The sequence below is a fragment of the Chiroxiphia lanceolata genome, chromosome 5 (genome assembly GCF_009829145.1).
Source record: "Chiroxiphia lanceolata isolate bChiLan1 chromosome 5, bChiLan1.pri, whole genome shotgun sequence".
Lineage (NCBI taxonomy): Eukaryota > Metazoa > Chordata > Aves > Passeriformes > Pipridae > Chiroxiphia > Chiroxiphia lanceolata.
The window spans coordinates 2,729,319-2,749,012 of NC_045641.1; the positions used below are offsets into that span (position 1 = coordinate 2,729,319).

Below are 19,694 nucleotides of genomic sequence, written 5' to 3' on the forward strand. Positions count from 1 at the left end.
CTCTGGGACTTTCTGGGGAGGGCTTGGTTTGACTGGGAAGGATTTTTTTGGAAGGCAAGGGGAAAGAAGGATGGTAGAGACCTCCTCCATCACGTGATCCATGGTGTCCTGACTGCACCAGGAAGGCGCCTGTCCACCCTGAATCAAACCCTCCAGCAGCTTTTCAAAATTTACCTTGTTTCCATTCCTTAAGGCAATTTGGCTCTGACTGGGTGCCCTTGTCTCAGCACCTCCAGCTTTCCACTGCTGACCTGAACCTCTCCCCTTTTGGATTTGGCATGATCTCCACTGCTCTTAGAGAGGAATCTGATCCCTGTAAGCATCATGGGCTCCACTCTAAGTTAATTTTCAAGGGGACCTTGTGGTTTGCATGTTCACTGTGGGAAAGTGTTGGCCCTGAAGTTGAGTGTTTGTCCTGTGTGGGCTAACTCAACAGGGCCAAATGAGCACAAAGGGGTCAAACTGGTCATGTGGCTTATCTGGACAGGATGAGGAGAAAATGTGTCTCTGTCCATATTCTTGGGCTTCCTTATAGAAGGGACCTCATTTCACCATTTCATTATTGTGTCGTACTGGCTTATGCTCCTCTCAAGGAGCACTGGAGCCAGGTGTCCTCAGGACTGGGATATTGGCTCGCTGGCTTTGTTTTCTTTAGGATTTTTAACGATGTTATTGATCTTGAAGTTTCCTCTCTTCAGCCTTTCCCTGCCAGTGCTCTCCTCCTGCAGAGAGGCCTCTGGCAGAGCCGTGGAGAGGGAGGTGTCAGGTTGGCTGAGCTCTTGGCTATGAGTGGCAGGGTGGTCTCATCTGCCAAGAACCTCTCAGCAGAGACAGTGGCTGCAAAGTGCATTGGATCTGTCCGCCCAGACGTCTCCAGCTGAGCGTGGCTCTGCAGGGGGCTGTCACTCCAAGTCTCACAGTGTCCTTGGCAGCCTTGGAGGGTTTTTCTGATGGACACTGCTGTTGCAGTGTGTCTGTCTTCTCCTGCTGAGTTCACCTCCGAGTTCTTCCTGTTGCATCACAAACACTCCTGGAAGAGGCAGTGATCCAAGTTGAAGTGATGCTCTTGCTATCTCTCCTTTCTAGAGCAGAAGGGAACAAACTTGTGCCATATTGCAACCTTCTGTTTATCCTCGTCAGCTTGTGTGACCCTCACCCAAAACCATGACAGTCTGTTTAATTTCAGATCAGATCTTAGGGGATACATCCCAAAACATGGCCAAAAACGTGACTCATGCTCTGGAATTGTCCAAGGGATCCTTGGCAAACCAATCCTGAGTTGTGGCCTGGTCAGTATGAGCCCATAAAACTTTCATCCTGCTCACCTGAGGATATTTCCTTTTGATGTACAGCTCTATAGGATGTCTCCATCCCATCTTACCCTGCATCCTTCCTGCAGAACCCCATGTATTTTGCCCTCAGTGGAGGACAAGCAGCATAGGAAAGGGTGAATTTGGCCATTGATTGTACCACAGCAGTGCTGGATATTTCATCTCCTTCCATCCAGGGTCAGTGGCAGGGAGCAATCAATACCTCCAGCAATAAATCCCCAAAAGGAGAGAAAAGGGGTAGAGACAACTGCAGGGTGTGCAGCAGCTCACTGTGAAGGAGTATTAAAAATTAAATGGCTGGTGATGAGTGGGATTGGCAGCATTGACTTGGTGAAAATAAAAAAAAAACCCACACCTTATAAACTCGATCCTTCAGGGAGAAGTTTGGCCTCACAGTGTGGACCAGGCTGATGGTTCATCCCTGTGTCCTCCTCCCTCTGGTCACTTAACCTCTGTTTCCTTATCTGAAAAAGAGAAACACCTCCTATTTATGTGCATTTCAGGAGGGTCGCTGAGATTAATTCCCTGTGGTGTTTTTTGAAGCAGTTTGAAGGCAAATGTTATCAAATCCCACCTCAGTCTTTTCCTTCGCTCTATTTGCCATTGCAGTTAAGAAAACTGATTTTTAATCCTAGTTTGGAAGGGGTTTTAGTCCAGTCTCAGGTGCCTCAGGCTTTCTGGGTCTCAGTTTCCTCATCCTTTCAGGTAGCCCTGAGAGTCAACAGGACAATTACACCCCATTCAATGAGTTTTGGCTGCACAGTATATTCAGGGTAAATTAGAATTTTTTGAACATCTAAAGATTATTTAATAGACTTTTTCTCAAGTGGGATGTGTCACCACCATGGGGAAACATTTCCCCTCCTGACTGCTAACCTTTCCTTCTTCCCTCCCAGTCAGGCATCCCAGAGATCCAGTGCATGGCTGAATCCAGCCAGGCTGATGTGGGAGCTTGTGGAAGGGAGATGGAAGAGGCAGCTGGGCTGGAGGAACCCATTTGTTAATTGGAGAATGATTCATTTAGATTTCAGAAGCTCTCCTTTTGGGGTTTTATTTCAGTATTTAGTGAAGACTTGGGGTAGAGAAGGACTGGGAACCAGATTGCAAGCAAAGCCATGTGTTTGCTCATCTTCTTTCTCCTCTATAAACCATCCTCCAGTATCAACCTCCCTCCAGCAAAAACCCAGTTGGGCTGGGGGAACCCATTTAGTAATTGAAGAATGATTCATTTACATTTCAGAAGTTCTTGTTTTGGGGGTTTATTTAAGTTTTTAGTGAAGATCTGTGGTAGAGAAGGACTGGGAACCAGACTGTGGGCAAAGCCATGCTGTTCACTCATCTTTTCCCTCCAGTATAAACCATCATCCATTATAAACCATCCTCCAGCAAAAACTCAGTTGGATGGGGGAACCCATTTAGTAATTGAAGAATGATTCATTTAGATTTCAGAAGCTCTGGTTCTGGGGTTTTATTTCAGTTTTTAGCAAAGACTTGGGGTAGAGAAGGACTGGGAACCAGACTGTGAGCAAAGCCATGTGTTCACTCATCTTTTCCCTCCAGTATAAACCATCAAGAGGAACAGTGTGGACTGGGAGACAGGGGAAATCTGCTTCTATTTTTTTTTTTGTTTGTTTCTCCCATGGTCGTCTCTCTTATTTTGGGATTTTCGGGGTGATGCAGCCGCCTTTCCCAGACCCCCGTTTCCAAGCTCCCTCCACGTGAGAGGTCTGGGATGCCCGGGGAAGGCTCCCCATCCCTCCTCTCCCGGCCGAGCGGGGCTGTGTGTGCGGGGAGGGCGTTGGTGCCAGGGCTCGGGAATCGATTTCCACAGCTCTGCCGTCCTAACCTTACACCGGGAAACTCGAGTCCGCTGAGAGAGGAGGAGACAGACAGACCCACAGACAGGAGAGGGGAGGGGGGAGGATTGATCGGCTGCTGCCCCGAGAAGAGAAGAGCCGATACAGAGAGCAGGTCACCGGAGCTTTTCATCTCCGTATCTTCGCCCCGATCTTGTCCCCCCCCTCTCCCTCTCCCCGCCGCAGCTCCGCTCCCCTCCCGGGCTCTGCTCAGGGCTCTTTAGGCGGCGATGAATCATTTAGTTGGTGTAAATTGAAAATGTGGCGCTCGGCTGCTGCAGGGGCCTCCCGGGGAGGGCGAGGGGCTGGGCTGGGCTGGGCTGGGAGCAGGGGGGAGGAACCAGAGCTGAGAGATGGCACCGAGGTGCCTTGGCTGCAAGGTCGCAGCAATGTCACCAGCCCCAACAGGGGCTGCAGAGGGGGATGAGAGCCTGGAAAAGTTTTCTGCAAGCCTGGACTGAATTCAGCAGCTTCCTCTCAAGCCAGATCAGCAGCACTATCCGAAGATGCTATCCAGTATCTGACCATGCCTGAGAACCCCCCTGGCAAGCTGCTTCTGTCTCCATCCATTTACAGACTACACCCTCCTCTTCCTCCTTTCCCACTCAGGTGCAGAGGGGCAGCAATAGCTCAGGGTCTTTACCCCCAGAGGAGGGATAAACCCTTCAGCAGCTGAAGGTCTGGCTAGGTCTAGATGGGATACTAGGAAGAAATTCTTTTCTCTGAGGGTGGTGAGACGCTGGCACAGGTTGCCCAGAGAAACTGTGGATGTTCCATCCCTGGAAGTGTCCAGGGCCAGGTTGGAGCAGCCTGGTCCAGTGGAAGGTGTCCCTGCCCATGGCAGGGGGTGGAACTGGGTGATCTTTAAGGTCCCTTCCAACCCAAACCACTCTGTTATTCCATGCACATGCACTGCTCCAGGTGCACGTGGTCACCACGAAGGTTTTCAGCCCTGAATGGTGTCTCTGCTTGTGTTTAACCCCCCATCTGCCAGCAGAGTGGAAACCTGGGGCAGAAGAGCAGCATTATTTTATTTATCACTTAGAGACAGGCAGTATTTTATTGCAGGAAATGCACTGACCTTGCTGGGTGCAGAAGGGACCTGTCCCAGGCTCTTTTGTGTTAGTGCCACTCGTAGATTTTGGCTGTGCTGCCTCATTTCATCCTTTTTGCAGCGTCCATTTAATTCCGAGAGGAACAACTGAACATACTCAAGCTGTCCTCAAGGGAGGATGCACCCCCAGGCACCAGCCTCCTTCTGCTCTGGAATCTGCCTTTGCTGGTCTGGGGACTCCTTGGCTGGCAGGTCATTAATTGCAATCAGAGAGGAAAACAGTCTCATTTTCTGGGAGAACTTGTGATATTTCAAAACTTTATTTTTTTTTTTCCTTCCCCTGGCTCGTAGTGGCCAATTATATTTTTAATAAGAAATGTTCCTGAAAGCTGTTTGGGAGGCACTGATTCCATTTAGTAATTGGAGAATGATTCATTTAGATTTCGGAAGTTCTCATTTTTGGGGTTTTATTTGAGTTTTTAGTAAATTGCTTCAGATTTCAAAATAAAAAGTCGTTCTGAAATGAAACATTACTTTTTTTTTTTCTTCATTAAAAAGGAACATTTGGGCATCTGTGATTTCTTTCTTCCCCAGAAGCCTTTACCAGCTCTGGAGACTGAGCAAAGCAGGACGTCAACAAGCCCTGTTGGTTTAGGAGGAACTGACATTTGCTGCAGAGGGAAGAGGGTTTGTTTGAGCATCTCCAGTCCATCCTACTGCAGAGTTATTGGGGCCAGGAGTTGGCTCTGCTCTCTGCACTCCTCTGCTCATCTCTGAGGAGCTGCTCATGTCCTTTGGGTGTCCTTCTGGCACCCAAGAACCTCACCAAGGTTGGCTTTGCATCCCAGTTCCAGGGGATGTGCCAGCAGCACTCCCCTACCCCTGAACCATGGGAACAGGATGCAGTGGCCTCCTCTGGGCATCCTCACCCCATGAATGAAGCAATGATACAAGAGTCTTAGATATGGGCCATACCACTCACCTTCCTGGATCCCTTTGGCTCTGGGTTAGTCCAGGGATGACCAAAATCTCCTACACACAATTCCTCGGGCTGAGCTGACCTGGAAGGTGTTTAAGAGACACTTCAGAAGCCATAGGAGAGTTTTTTGGATTCCCCACAAAAGGGTAGCCCTGTTCAGGAGGGGTTTATGCCATCCTCTGGCAGCAGACACCTACCTCAGTGTCTGGGAAGTGACCCTCCACATCCTCCTGCCCTCCACCCCTTCCCACCTGCCGTGTAGCCACAGGATACTCGTACACCCAGAAATTACAATTCTCCTTTATAACATGATAGGGAGGGAAAAAAAGGCACTTAAACAAGTTGTTTTCTAGGGAGTGAGGGATTAGTGCGGAGGGGGAGGGAGGTTTGTTATCCATACTCAGACTCACTGCCAGACCAGGAATAAAAAAAAAGGGAAAAGTTCCAAAGTGCAGCTCCCGCTGTCTGGTCTCAGCAGGAAACCCGATGCTGCTTGCAGAGGCTCATTGATTGCCCCTGGCTTTAACTTTCTTGGTCAAAGTCTTCTGAATCACTAGAGAGTCTCAGGTAACCCAAGCTGCCCACAGATGCTGCAATAAGACCTTTATTTGAAGGGTCTTTTTCTTGCTTGACTTTCTGCTGTCTGAAAGCCTGTGACTGTCTTTCAGGCTGAGGATTTTTTTTTTTCTTCTTCTTTCTTTTCCCCTTCACCTCATCTCTTTTCCTTCCCAGTAATTCCTCCAGTGCTGTGTGGGGAAGGGGCACTGGGAAAAGCTGTATAGGTCAGGCTTCAGGGACCCAGCAGGGCAGAAGGTTGGAAAATCACACCCAGTCCTGTGCCACTCTGAGCTCTAACAGCTAGTGAGAAAAGTGTGATTTAGTGACTCTTGCTTCTGATCCTGTAAACCCTCATCTTCCCTTTGTACTGCCCATGTTGGTTTGTCCAAAGGTGCAAACTGGAGTCCCTCCAGTAAGGCAGCAATTTGCAGGTGTTTTGCATTTGTATGACATGATGAATAAGACAGAGAATCACAGAATATCCTGAGTTGGAAGGGACCCACAAGGATCATCGAATCCAACTCCTGGCCCTACACAGGACAGCCCCAAAAATCCCATCATGTGCCTGAGGGCGTTGTTCAAACACTTCTTGAGCTCTCTCAGGTTTGGTGCCATCACCACTTCCCTGGGGAGCCTGTTCCAGCTCCCAGCCACCCTCTGGGTCTCAAAATCATGGCTGGGACAACTTTTTTACAGAAAAATCTTTCTGTATTCTTTTCTGCCTTCACATTTTCTTGCTATGGGTCAGGTCTTGGTGCCTTCAGATACCTGAGAGACCCTCTACATGCCAAAGGCACATGATAATTGTCTCCTAATCTTCCTAAAGATGGATCAGCCACGTGAAGAACAAATGGCTTCCAGCTCAAACCCTGCATTTCCTTGGAAATCCGCAGCCAGCTGGGCTGTGCTTCTCCACCAGAAGGGAGGCTCAGAGCTACTTCAGTTGCTAAGTTCAACATCCCTGTGTGTCTGAGGGATCTGGGGTTGTTTCTCATTGCAACAGGAGATTTCCAGTTACGTGATGGGGAGGAAAACATAAATGCTGCGAGGGAAAGTAACTGCAGGAAGTCTGAAGTCTTGGATTTGGTTTGGATCAGTTGTTTGTCAGCGTTAGTGCTGCCCATGGATGGTGGCAGAGGTGGGAGAGAACCAGCTGTCAGGATGTCTTGTCTCCAAACAGTGCTTGGTCACAGCTGGCCTGAGAACCCCGTCCATCTGATAGTGCAGGAAAGTGGAGTCACCTTCCCTCAGCTGGCCTTGGCAGGGAGTGATTCCCACTTTTCTCAGGTAGTTATCGAAACTGGAGATGGCCTTTGGGGCTCTGAACAGAGGGAAGCACAGCAGGGGGGCTCTGTGGAGGGACATCAGCCCTTTCTGCACTGAGCCCAGGTTATCTTTAATCTGTCTGCTGAGGCAGAGCTAAAGTGCCCATCATTTCACACCTCGGCACTGCCTCCCCTTTGGGGCAGAGGAACTGGCCCCAAATGTGACAGCTCTGCAATGGCCTTTTGAAATGGGATCGGGGCTCTCAGTCCAGAGACGAGGAGGGAATTCTTGGGACTGAGAGCAGGGCTATTGACGGTGATAAAGGAGGCTCCTGGGAATCCCATTTCACTCCAGATGGGCGATGACACTGAATAGACCTCTCTGAACCAGCCCTGTACCTCAGAGCAGAACATCCCACCGCTAGTCCTGGAGAGCTGACCCATCACTGTGTCTGGCACCGCTGATGTCCTTACATTCCTTAAATGCCATGGTGTCCCTTTTGGGAGCACTTTTCCAGCTCTGGTCTGCAGAGCAGTGCAGGGCAGAGCTCTGCCCTTCACAGGTTGATTATCTCTGTGGCTGTACCTGCCTGAGGCGACTCTGGGACAGCACTGGGCACTGTGGGCCACAAGAGGCAAGCGTGTGGTAAATGTGTTTTCATAGCAACCTCCTTCCTTGATTAGCTCATTTTGCTAGAGGGCAGCAGGGAGGGGGAGGGAAGATAATTAGTTTGTGCAGTGGGTTCCAGCAGAAGCTTTCTCCTGATGCAGCCCTGTGAGTGAGGTGTCCTACTTGGGATTTGTCCTCATCAAAGAAACATTGGCAGCTCAAGGTTTAGCGCTGCAGAAAGTTCAGCCTTTGCAGAGAAAAGATCTCTGGGGTTTCTTCTTCTTCTCTGATGTGAAGCACAGAACACAACCTGCCATGGGCTGGGAGGTGTCTCATGTGCTTGGACAGGCAGTGAGAGAGGGATAAAGGTACTCAGTGGTACTTGAGGGGCTTCTAGAGGATCTCCTGTGTGCCAGTTCCCTGACAGGGGACACGTCGCCTGTGCCACCTCAGCATGGCATTTACTCTGGGACACTGCACACCAGTGGGTGTCACATCTAGATATCCCACAGCAGATATCTAGGGAGGGAAAGGGGGCATGGGAAAGCTGTATGACCACCCTGGTCAGCTTAAAAGGCTTGTCAGATGTGCACTGGAGCTGAGAAGCAAAGTTATAGGGAATGGGTGTACCCTGACCGAGGTTTTAAAATTGATGTTGACAGAACCAGCAAAGAGATTTAGATACGGAGTAGCAACATAAGGCCTTGATTCAGGTGCCTAAACACAGATGTATGGAGAACATGAGGAGACTTTGAAATATGGGTGGTTTTATTTATACAAGCAGCTCAATTCAGTTGCCCATCCCTGCTGTCTGCTGCAACTGGAGCACCTGGGCTGCCTGAAATGTTCTCCTGGGGGTGACAAATAGGACACAGAGTCTGCTGGAGACCCATTTCTCTGGAGGGTAAGGACCAGCTGGGGGCCTGAGGAGATGCCAAGTGACTTTAGACTTCTGTAGGTTGGCAGAAAAATAGAGCCCAACCCCAGCTTGGGATGTCCTGCCCTCACAGATTCTACAATATTCTACAGGTTTTGCAACCTGACCAGTCTTACTCCTTCCTTGAATGTTAAGGTCTTCCAGAGTCCTAATTTGCAGTAAAGCAGGGCTGGGCTTTCCTGCAAGGTTGTGCCACTCACTGAGAGTGATGAGAGGTGGATGGTTCAGGAAACTGCCTCAGTTTCTGGGCTGTTTGGAGGGAATTGCTCTGCCTTGCTGTCAGATGCTCCTCTGCAGCCAGTGATCTGCCAGTGAGGGAAAATGGCACCGAAAACAAGCTCTCCCCAGGGTGGGGGAACATCAGCCTTCCCCTTCCACTGCTGCTCCTGTGACATTTCATCATCCTCCACCTGTGACAGGTCTCAGAAGGGAGGGGAGGGTGGGAGGATCAGGAAGAGATTCCTCCGAAAGAGAAGCACAGCAAAGCTTTTAAGTTTGTCTTTATCCAAACTCAGTTTGTCCATGGATCTGCACACACACACACACACACACACACACTCTCCTACCCAGAAACACAGACCATCACAGGGTCATAAAATCATAGAATGTCTTGAATTGGAAAGGACCTTAAGGATCATCTCATTCCAACCCCCTGCCATGGGCAGGGACACCTTCCACTAGACCAGGTGCTCCAGGCCCCATCCAACCTGGCCTTGGACACTTCCAGGGATCCAGGGGCAGCCACAGCTTCTCTGGGCAACCTGTGCCAGGGCCTCCCCACCCTCACAGGGAATAATATCTTCCCAATTATCTTCTGTTCCACACTCCCACATTCAGTGACCTGCCAATAAGTCTTCCCATGTGCCACCAGCACCTCTGTCTCCACCCCCTATTGCTCCCACATCCCTCTGCACTCCATCCTCCAGCAGAGTTCCAAATCCTTTTCCGTGTGGCTTCTGTGCCAGGGAGGTTTGTTTTTTTGTTGTTGTTGTTTGGGTTTTTTTTGTTTTGGTTTGGTTTTTTTTGTTTTGTTTTGTTTTGTTTTTTAATTTTTAGATACATTTGGATACAAGAATTGGATATTTTTGGAACAGGCTCCCCAGGGAAGTGGTCACGGCCCCAAGCCATGAGTTGAAGAAGCATTTGGACAATGTTCTCAGACATATAGTGGGATTTTGGGAGTCATCCTTTGCTGGGTCAGGAGCTGGACTCAGTGATCTTTGTGGGTCCCTTCCAGCTCAGGACATTCTCTGATTCTTATTCAGTGATTCTATGATTCCACCTCCCTTCCCAGCTGTACTGTGGTCCTGGAGGCAGGTTGTGAGAGTTCACAGGAGCTTCTGAGCTTGAAGCTGATTATCTCATCCTGCTGATGGGGCTTTGTTGTTGGGGTTAGGAGGAAGAGACCGTGCTCATAGCGTAAGCAAGGAGAATCCTCCAAAAAATAAACATATTTCTTTTCTTTGGTGAGTGAATCTCAGCAAGTCATTGTCCTGTCTTCTTGAACATCTTGTCTTCCATCATTTCCCACTTCACATATGTCCTTCAGCAGCTTTTGAATAGTGTCCTATCAATTTATGGCAGGAACCATCCACCAAGGCAGACACAGATGTTTCAGTTCCATGAATTACAGGAGCCAGACAACAGCCTGATCTCATGCACTACACTACATTCAAATAAAACATTAGGCAAGATGAGAGGCAACATTTCTTCCCTCCTGTTCTGGGGGGTCCAAATAGATTGGACCAAAATAATTTCTTCCATTGGGCATTGGGTGCATTTTTAGTAGTCTCATCCCTGGAGCCAGAGCTAGACTGGAGTGGCTAAGACAGCTGGATGCAAGAAACCAGGATGTTCAAAGAAAACAGAGGAGGCTGAAATCACAGTGAAGAACAGATGTGTTGGCTGTGAATTTCTCCTGGCTATGGGCTTCTTTGTGGGCAGCAGGACATGGGGCAGCCCCATGTGTAATAATCCACCAGCCCCTGCTAATGGAAGGAAGGGCAGGTTTCTTATTATTTCCCTCCACCATGTGCTTCCCTAACCAGGAAGCTGCACCAGCAATTAACTGGTCTTTTTGTTGGTTGTTAAAGAGAAAGTTGAGGGCAGAGAAATACTTTGAGGAGGAGGAGAAATGCTGAAGGGTCTGCTGGGACAGAGTGGAGGAGCTGGAGGATGATTCTGCCTAACCTGGATAAAGGGATTTGAGAGGCTGTGAGGAAGTGGGAATTGGAGTGGGCTGAAGGACTGAAACTCTGTTGTAGAGACAAGATCTGGGACAGTTTCTGACCAGAGAAAACAAGTTCTGGACCCCTTGATACATTTAGAGAGGGATGTCAGCATGATCCACTGGGCACAGAATTTTCCTAAGGCAAGAGAGAGCAGAATTAATTTCCCTGCTGTGCTGTAGATACTTTGCATGATTTTGGACAAGTTACTTAGGATGGGCTTTATCTCACCCACTACCATGTTTCTTGATTCAGTGATGAGAGAAAAGAGGCACTTTTTCCTGAACACATTCCTTGTAACCCTGAATTGCCCTCTGGAAGTGCCAGTTTCTTTTAGTACCTATTTACTGATGAAACCTAAACGACCGTATCAAACAATGCCCAGCTTAAAATTACTCCAGTCCTTTACTTGCCTTTGTTTTAGCCCCTTGTTTGTAGGAGAGGAGTAGCAGTTTTTCACCTCACAGGTGGATGTGAGGTCCTAAACCTTAGAGCCCTTGGGATGATGAGTGGCTTGCAGGAGTCCTGTAAGGAGCTGGATGTGCTGACTGCAGGCTCCCAGACAGTAAATATATGTATATATATATATATATATATAAAGCATATATAAAACATGAAAATAATAATTTCATCTGACCAGTGGCTGAGTAAGCTTTGGGTTTCTTAGTTAAAGCAGAAGGAGCCTTGGCAGACATGGTGCAGTTCCTTGTTTGACCCAATGAACACCCTGTCCCCCTCCTGTTAGAGCAGAGGTGGCACCACAAGGGTTAATGCAGACAGGAATGAAGCAAAGGCCCCTGTTTCTTGCTTGTCCCTCCCATATCTCATTCCCAGTGCCTCCTGCCCCTCTGCCCCAGGCTGTAAAGGAGATCTACATTTTAATTGAGACATGTTAAGAAAATAATCTCAATCTAACTCACCCGTGCCTGGAAGGCTTCTCTCCCTTGTTACCTTGGTGCAGATGCTGAATGCACATTTTGGGGGGGGGGGGTGGGTTTAGGGGTGTTCCTTCTCTCTTTTTTTTCAATCCTTGCTTGATTCCTGGGTCTGGTGGGAGGGCAGAAGGCTGGAGCTGTCATGAAAAAGTAGAGCAGAAAGGGCAGGACCTCATTTAGGTCTCATTTAAAAATGGGAGTGGCTTGGAGAATCCAGCCAAAGTGTGCTCCAGGAGGTGCTGGTGCCTGGCAGTGCTGAGCACCTGGGGACCTTGGGAACCCAGAATTCACAAGTGGGTGTCCTCTGGGTGCAGTTGCATCCTCTCTTCCCTCCCTCCTTGCTGTCAGGAGTAGAAAGGAGGCCACATGCTTCTGGTGTTTGAAACACATCCTTGTCTGCAGCTGGAAGGAGAAGGAAAGGGGGTGAAGAGAGGCTCCTTTAGTCTCTCACTTGTATTAATCAGAGAATTATAGACTAGTTTGAGTTGGAAGTCACCTTTTAAAGGTCATCTCATCCAGCCCCCCTGCAAGGAGCAGGGACACCTTCAACCAGAGCAGGTTGCTCAGAACCACATCCAACCTGACCTTGGAGGTTTCCAGGGCTGGACCATCCACCACCTCTCTGGGCAACCTGTGCCAGTGCCTCATGACCCTCATTGTAAACACTTCTCTCACATCTGATCTCAATCAACCCTCTTTCAGTTTAAAATAGTTATTAATGAGGCCCTTGTATTAATGGGGCTCATGGCTCAGAGCTGAGGTGGAGTCATGACCACAACAACCCTAAACTCCTTTTGTCTTGTTGCAGACCCAAACCTCCACCACAAAGGGGTGCAAGTTTTGTCTGCAGACTTTCTCAGCTGCAGCAGAGGAGCTGGAGACCCCCTGATCTGTCCTTTCCCTTGGCCCCAGGAGCTGGGAATAGGCAGCCAGACACTGCCCCCAAGCCCAGTTTGGAAGGGATGCCAGCCAGCCCTGCCAAGGAGCACTGAATTATTTTATGCAGGGCAAAAGGGCAGGATTTCAGTTCAGATAACACTGGCCTGTTTTGTCTGTTCCTCATCTCTCAGAGCTTGCCTGACCTGATAAGGTGTTATCAGAGCAGAGCATCTCTGTCAGAGCCACCACTGAGATGTGGCAGGGCCAGAGGTGGCTTTTCTTCAGGCTGCCCTGGCCCTTTTCCACCCAGCCCCTCTAAAGAGCCAGCCAGTTAATAATGGTAGGAGAATGATGTTGGGATCCTTGCCAAGAGTTTTAGCTCTGTGCTTTTCTCAGGGAGAAGAGAAAATGCAAACGTGGATGAGAGCAAATCAACCTGATCCCCTCCTCGTTCTCACCCAGCCCCAATCCTGCAAACAAGGTCACAAATAACTTTCAGACTATGAGTAACCCAGAAAGCAGAATGATTTTTTTCCATCTTGAGGCTGTTGCCTCATAAAATTTATTTTCAGAAATGGCTCTGGATATATATTTAATATCCAGCATACCTGGATATTAAAGTGATTTTCTGTGTGGTAGGGAGTTAATTCTTGCCAGCACTGTTAGAGCAGTAGTGGGTCTCTGCTCTCTGTTCCTCTCTCTGCTCTCAAAGACCAAAGGCAAAAAGCTGACCTGGAGAATTCCCTCCCAGCTTTATCAGATGGAGGATCATGGAATCATAGAACCCTAGGATGGTTTGGGTTGAAAGGGACCTTAAAGACCATCTCATTCCATCCCCCTGCCATGGGAGGGACACCTTCCACTAGACCAGGTTGGTCCAAGTCCCATCCTGCTTGGCCTTGGACACTTCCAGGAATGGAATTATGATCTGGAAAGGTTGGATCCATTGCATAAACTCATCTGGCCAATTGACAAAATATTATTTGATGGCCTCTTGAGCTGTTCAGGAACACATCAGTCCTGCTATTGAGTGTTGCACTTAATCAGCTATTGATTGAGGTGAGTTGGTGAGGTCAACCTTCCCCACTACCCCCATTCCCAAATTAAAAACTAAGAGGAGATGTAAATGCTTTGACTTTTTCATTCTGCCAGGATGTTTAGGGAATTTACCATTGATAAAAACCCCAAACCCTTAAGAGTGACAAGATGCATAGAATGAATTATAGCAAAATCAATTAATACTAACACTATCTATTAAATATTGCACTCTGGAGCTTTGCAGGAGTACATTTCTGCTCTGATATGATCAGGACATCATTAACATAATATAAAGAATCAAAAAATCAATAGCTTGCTGAAGCCCAAAATTAAGGCCAAGCAGTGTTATACCATATCTTCGAATATCTCAAATAGCGACTTGTCTCTGTCGTGTACAACCTATTTGCAGATGAAACATCTCTCACAGAGGAGATGGGAAATGGTTGGCCTGCCTCTCCCCCCTGCAGCTGCTCCCTTGGGATACTTGGTGTGAAGTTTGGCTCAGTTTTTCCAACAGTGTGGACACAAATGGAGCAGAAAAGCTGGTCAGGGTTACATTGGCATAACCCTGGAGGGACTCCAGAGCAGGCACAGGGTCACTGCATTGCTGGACAGACTGATGGATCTCTGTAGGATGGGAACATGGACATGGTGTCTTCTCCTGATGGCTTGATTTATATTTGGTGGTGTTAATATTGTGGAGTTTCTTTAGCCTGAGGTACCAGGCTAAGACATTGCAACTCTACTTCTTGCACTGCAAAAAATAAGAAATGGAGCAGGAGAGGCTTTCTGAAGGGCTAGGAGAGATATTTGGGCAAGAAGAGACTGGCAGGGGTCTCACAGAATCACAGAATGGCTTGGGTTGGAAGGGACCTTAAGGATCATCTTGTTCCAACCCCCTGCCATGGACAGGAACACCTTCACTAGTGTAAGTCTAGAAAGCAAAGGTGGTCACAGGTAGGACTTTTTGTGTGGATTTAGGGATTAAATGCCTACAAAAGAGAAAGGCTGTTTATGATGTGGATAATCTTGGCCCAGGAGGGAGTGAAAATAAACTAGGCATTTGTTGTGCAAGGTAGGAGAAGGTTTCTGGCTGGGAGGAGAACATGTCTGAAATAATCTTACAGTGAGATTCGTAGGCACTGGAAGACAACTATCTAGGATACAAATTTATTAGAATATGGTGTGGCTTAGGCCTGCTGTCGCTCCTTCAAACAATTCCTGGACATGTTTGGGAATTAAATGGGTCAAGGAGGGTTTCCACTTGGTGTTTTGGAAGTTAATAAAGTTAATAGAGATCAGACCATGTCATTTGGCCCCAGGATTAAGGAATGTTTCCTGGTATTGTTCAGTACACTAATGGGATGTTGCCAGAGCTCCCAATTGCAAGGAGACAGTAGGAGGAAAGACACAAACTGTGGAGATAACAGGCTAAAAATCAACACTTTTATGGAAGCATTTTCTCAAAGGCAAAGCCAGGAACAGAGCAAGTGCATTAGTTAAGAAAACAGAGCATGAAAAGTTCCTAAGGAATAAAGAAACCTTTTCAAAGAGTGGGAGCCGACACAGGAAGGAACATGTTTGTTGCCAGTTAAATAAAAATTAAGCAAGAAAGGTTTTGAAGGTTGAAACTCATTGTGTAGAGGTGAAGTCATAACATGACTTTATCCTTGAAGAACTATTGGATTGGAACTTGATAAAATTCAGGTTAAAGCATCAAAAATCAATCCCAATGAATGTCCCTTTTAATCAAGGCACATGAAAATAGGCAATCAGACAGAATTAAATATATACTTGCCTCTGTGCACATGCTAACAGTCTGCTTTAAATGAAGATGCTAATGGGACACACAGCCTGAAACCTTGATAAAAGGGAGCTCATTTATGGCATAAATCACACAGGAACAATAGAGGAGGCCAAAATGATGAAGAAAGGGCTTTTATGTTACAGAAAATGTAAAATCAAAGGAAGAAAATAGGGTCAATGTGTGCACAAGTGACAAGGGGTCCCCAGGGAAGGGCACAGTGTTAAGGCTGGTTTATTGACCACTTGAGGGGGGTGACAGTGTCTGTGACATGAGGAGACAAATCCAAAGGGTTGGGAGGGCAGAAAAGGTGGTAATGAGAGACTCCAAGTGGCCTTGCAAATGTCACAACACTTGGAGCTCAGACCTGCAAACCCACCAAAAGAGAAGCAAATCTGGATTTACTCCTGATTTACTCCCAGGATGTGCTGCCACCAGGGCATTGCTCTGTAAGAGCGACCACACAGTGCTTAAATTCAGTGTCCTGCATAAGCAGAACAAAATAAATAAATCAAAATTACATTGAAGTTCAACTTCAGAGTGGAAACAACATAAAAATGAGGCAGCCTGTTAAAAGGAGCAGACACGAGGGCAGAGTGATTCATGGTATCTTGCATAAAGGCATCACATAAGAGGCTTGTTGTTAGATGAACTGTGAAAAAAAAAACCCTGAAAGATGGTAAAAATGAGTTAAACAAATAAGTTTAAAATGCCTGCTTAAATGACAAGGTAAAGAGACTACATAAAACTGGAAGTTGTACTCAAAGGAATTAAAAATAAAAATATCGGTAACTCTGGGGTGTGAATTGCAAAACAATCATCAGACAGCCCACATAGGAAACACATTGGTAACCTCAGAAAAATAAATGATTAAAATGGAATGAGGTCCCCCCAGAAGTTTATTTTCCAAAGGGCACAAGTGTCTGAGGGTTCAGTGAAAAAATGCTTTTAGAGCAGAAAAGTGATTTCACTGAAAGATCTTGGGAAGCTCTGCTATGAAATCACCACATCATTAAATCTGCTTTACACCTCCTTACTTACACTGGCCTTGTTACTGGGGGGAATGAAAGGTGGAAAACATGTATTTTTTTAAGGTCAAACTCCTGAGGGATCCAAGAACAGGAATTTGAGTCAGGAAATTTGAATCCAGGTGGTGACTGTCCCATCCCTGGAAGCGTTCAAGGCCAGGCTGGAGCAACCTGGTCTAGTGGAAGGTGCCCCTGGCACCTTAAAGATGATCTTTAAGACCCCTTCCAACCCAAACCAGAGCAAAAGTCTGGGATTCTATTGAATTTTATTTTTTCCCCATTAATTTGTTTGAGCCATGATTAAGAATAGATTAATAAAAAAGCATCTGACACGCTGGGGGAGGGCAGTGGGTGTCACAAGTCAATTATTGTTCTTTAAATAAACCAAAGTCCGTGTGATATGGATGATGTGGTTGATACAAGGGAATTTATACTTTTCCCATAGTTGGGAATTTAAACCACGGTGTCATGGGACAGGAAGATGAGTCTTTTGATAGATTAGCAAGCAGTTCAAAGATGGGAAATGAAGATGATGAATAAAGGGTTGTGATGGAGGGAGGGGATACCTGGGAGGGTCCCATGGGAATGTCTGCTGAGGGTGTTTGGGGTATTGATAAATGAGCTAAAAATGGGTGAAGAATGAAGCAGAAAATGCAATTGGTGATGGAGAGTTTTTCAGGGTTGTCAGAAGGACACAAGGAGAGATTGTGTGACTTGGCAATTTTCATCTTAAAAGAGAGATGACTGAGAGGGCAACAATACATCCAGACAATCACAAGGGTAATGAAGAAAGTGAAGAGGGGATGATTACTCCCCATTTCTCATAACACAAGACCCAGGGAACTTTATATGAGATTATCAAGCGGGATATTAAAACAAACAGAAGAAAGGACATTTTCATATGGTGTGTCATTCATCTGGGCAACATTGTGAGGCAGAAATACAACTGTCTGGAAAGCAATTAGACAAATTAATGAAAGAAAGAGCTGTTGAGAGCTGTTCAATACAATGACATCAGTGCAGGCTCCAAGTCAGGCTCTCCCCTTGCTGGAAGCTGGGAGTTTAAAGCAGGAGAATTTTCACTTTGTTATCTTGGTTTTGTTACTTTTTTCTGCCCAAGTATCTGCTCTTGGAGTCTGAGACAGAATGAATGGCTCTGTGGATATTTGGGCTGCGCTGTCGCAGCCATTTTTGGCTTTCGAGAGCCTCTCAAGCATCAGTTTGTGCATCTTTTAAATACCCCCCACCCTGATCTGTGGCCTTACTAGTCCAGCACCCAGTACTGACCCCAGAGCAGCTGATGTGGAGTATGGAAAGAGCCTCTTGCCCTGCCCACCCAGCCAGGAGGAGTCTGGAAGCCCTTTGCAGACATGCAGCCACCAAACTGCCCTTCACCCTGCCCAGCATGCCTTGGAGGTGCCTTTGGCTCTGGTGCTGGCATGGTTGGCTGCTCTGGCTCTTTGGGATGGGGTTTGGCCATTTTCCCACATTGCCTGGAGCAGGAGCTTCTCTTCCATTCAGCCACCCCAAGGTCCTGCTCACAAACTCCCATCTCCCTCTCACCAGCTGTGGCTTCTGTTGGGCCACAGTCCATGCTGGGCTGAATTGTGTTTGATTAGCTCAGTAAAACCAGGAAGGGGAAGCCAAGATCATCACAGAAGCCTTTCAGCAGCAGCAGCAGTGGGGACTCCAAATCCCCATTAAAATGTGTGCTCAGCTCATCTCCAGCCACTCATTTCTGCCGTCTCCCTCCATCTCCTCCTTTGTTTTCCTGCCTTTGATTGCAGTTGAAGTTTACATCAGTGTTGTCATGGTGAGTCTGCTATGAAGTGGTCTTTTCCCTGCAGACCAGGCGTCAGCATTCCTGGTTTTCCATTTAAAACTCTGCCGCTGAGGCTCGATGGGCAAGCGATGTTTCTCCTGCAGATCTCGGGTCCTACATTCTGAAAAAAAAAAAAAAAAAAGTGACTCAGAAGTTTTGCTTCCCCCGGGGGAGGACATGTGGATGGATTTATGGATTTCCTCTGGATGTGTGAGGGGGGTTGCTCTAAGGATGGATTTTGAATGACAACTTTATCCGCTCATCTAAACGATTCCAGCGTGAGGTGTGTCAATGTCACAGCCACCAGCTGGTCTCAAATCCAACCTGCCACTCATTGTGACAAGGTCGTGAGAGATAGGGAGGTGGAGAAATCCCTGAGCTGAGCCACAGGCAGCCTTCAGGGAATCACTGTATGGATCCTCTGGACCTGAGACTTATTTCCTCCTAGATTAGAGAAAGGCCTGAATATGGATGTTAGTGCGTCTCCACTTGTCACGTGAGAGCTGTGCCCACTGTGAGCTCTGAGATGAGTTGGTGGGCATCTATTCTGGTCAGACTGGGAATAGAGGAAGAGCTATTTTAGCAGGATAAATTCCCTGTGCCAAAGAGGGGTCTGACTTGCTGCTGCTTCTGGCTCCTCTTTCACAGCTACGTCCAGACTCCTCACTGCTGAGGATCCTCTTTCGTTGCATGTGATAATTGCTAAAGATCCAAGTGTGAGAGTAAGGAAAGAAATCCATAAAGCAAACCTGAACTGAGATTGAGCTGTGTTTGAAGTGATGGAGGGAAGCTGGAAGGGAAAAAAACCAACCCAGTAGCAGGATGGAAATAGTCCTGGACTGTATCACCCCAGTCCTTCTAACTTGTAGCACAGACTTTCATCCCATGTTCCAAGAAAAGCTCCTTAGCAGGAGCTTCTCAAGATGCACCATGAATATTGCTCCAAAGGAATTAAGTTATTAAATATCTTTGGCACTGTCACTCATCTGATGCACTGATTCCTTCTCTAAATGCTGTGTCTTGTGCCTAGGGAAGGAATTAGGGGTCCCTGTGTCTGGCTGAGCATCCCAGTTTATCCATGTTTTCCTTGGCGAGGCCACGGGCAGAAATCCCTAATTCTTTCCTTTAAACATCAGTGAAATCAGAGGGAACAATTCAAGGTTATTACAGAAACACAGGAAATGCAATTTGTGTTTCAGGGGCTGTTTGCAGACCAGAGAGTAGGATATTGCTGGGTGGGAACAGGGATTTGCTTCTCCCAGGTTGCTGGTCCAACTGATGCTTCTTCACCAGTCACTCCATGGGTGCTGCACATGCTTTAATTAGATATTGAGTCATTGAGGAGAAATGATGCCCCCACACATATCTGA

At 47.3% G+C, this 19,694-nt stretch overlaps 1 protein-coding gene across 1 annotated transcript in view; it reads left to right on the forward strand.

Annotated features, from left to right (window-relative positions):
- The window catches only part of PLXNA4 (plexin A4), a 451,907-nt gene that overhangs the window by 294,562 nt on the left and 137,651 nt on the right, over nucleotides 1–19,694 (forward strand).